This window comes from Schistocerca gregaria, chromosome 4 (assembly GCF_023897955.1).
Source record: "Schistocerca gregaria isolate iqSchGreg1 chromosome 4, iqSchGreg1.2, whole genome shotgun sequence".
NCBI classification, from domain to species: Eukaryota; Metazoa; Arthropoda; class Insecta; order Orthoptera; family Acrididae; genus Schistocerca; species Schistocerca gregaria.
This window is the reverse complement of record NC_064923.1, coordinates 515,090,855-515,092,393: the sequence shown is the minus strand read 5'-3', so window position 1 is coordinate 515,092,393 and position 1,539 is coordinate 515,090,855. Positions and strand designations below refer to the sequence as shown.

The window sequence follows — 1,539 nt, the reverse complement described above, 5'->3', positions numbered from 1 at the left end:
AGGTTAACTCTTTCGTGTCAAGGTCAAAAGATCGAAGCCAACTTCGTGATTATACCTAAACTAACTGTAGATTTGATTACAGGTGCAGATTTTTTAAATGAGAGACGAGCGATAATAGATATGGGGAAAGGTTGCGTAACATTCGGGAATGCCACACTTCTCTTTGAGCAAAAGCTAAAATTAAAAGAAATACCAGTTATAAACAAACAATTAAGAATGACGCGAGATAAAGAGGATAAAGAATTAGAATGGTATGCACAAAAGGGGGAATCGCCTCAACTCATGTTAGAAGTCCATAAAGAAATGGGCGAAAAATTGCCAGAAGTTCAAGGTATTTCAGAACACAGTAAAAGAGAATTAGATGGTATTTTACGAGATAAAGCACAGGTATTTTTACCTAAGACTTGCAGTATTAAATACTTTCAGTACAAGTTTGAAGTAAAACAGCACAAACATTTGGAGTGCCACCCTATACAATCCCATTAAGCTACAGGAATAAAGTATTCCAGGAGATATCTAAAATGTTAGATGACGATATTATTGAACCAGCTACCTCCACATATAACAGCCCACTCCATATTGTACAAAAACGAGATGAGAGCATCAGGTTAGTCCTTCATTCCAGACAGATCAACACAATCATAATCACTGAGACAGATGGCCCAGAAAAATTAGAGGAATTGATACAAAACTTCCACAGTGCTATTTTCATCAATTGATTTAGGTAGTAGTTTCTGGCAAATAGAATTGGCCCCAGAATGTAGAAAATTTACAGCATTTATCGTAACTGGTAACATCTACCAGTTTAAACGATTGCCATTTGCAGAATGAGATTTTCACTCTGCAGCGGAGTGTGCGCTGATATGAAACTTCCTGGCAGATTAAAACTGTGTGCCCGACCGAGACTCGAACTCGGGACCTTTGCCTTTCGCGGGCAAGTGCTCTACCAACTGAGCTACTGAAGCACGACCCACGCCCGGTACTCACAGCTTTACTTCTGGCAGTATCCGTCTCCTACCTTCCAAACTTTACAGAAGCTCTTCTGCGAGACATGCAGAACTAGCACTCCTGAAAGAAAGGATACTGTGGAGACATGGCTTAGCCACAGCCTGGGGGATGTTTCCAGAATGAGATTTTCATTCTGCAGCGGAGTGTGCGCTGATATGAAACTTCCTGGCAGATTAAAACTGTGTGCCCGACCGAGACTCGAACTCGGGACCTTTGCCTTTCGCGGGCAAGTGCTCTACCAACTGAGCTACCGAAGCACAGCTTTACTTCTGCCAGTATCCGTCTCCTACCTTCCAAACTTTACAGAAGCTCTTCTGCGAGACATGCAGAACTAGCACTCCTGAAAGAAAGGATACTGTGGAGACATGGCTTAGCCACAGCCTGGGGGATGTTTCCAGAATGAGATTTTCACTCTGCAGCGGAGTGTGCGCTGATATGAAACTTCCTGGCAGGCAAAGGTCCCGAGTTCGAGTCTCGGACGGGCACACAGTTTTAATCTGCCAGGAAGTTTCATATCAGCACACACTCCGC

General features: G+C 43.1%; 1 non-coding gene across 1 annotated transcript; it reads right to left on the bottom strand.

Annotated features, from left to right (window-relative positions):
* Positions 1-1,191: 1,191 nt before the first annotated feature.
* Positions 1,192-1,266, bottom strand: Trnas-cga (transfer RNA serine (anticodon CGA)). The gene has a single exon. It is a non-coding gene; the product is annotated as a tRNA-Ser (tRNA).
* Between the last annotated feature and the right edge of the window lie 273 nt (positions 1,267-1,539).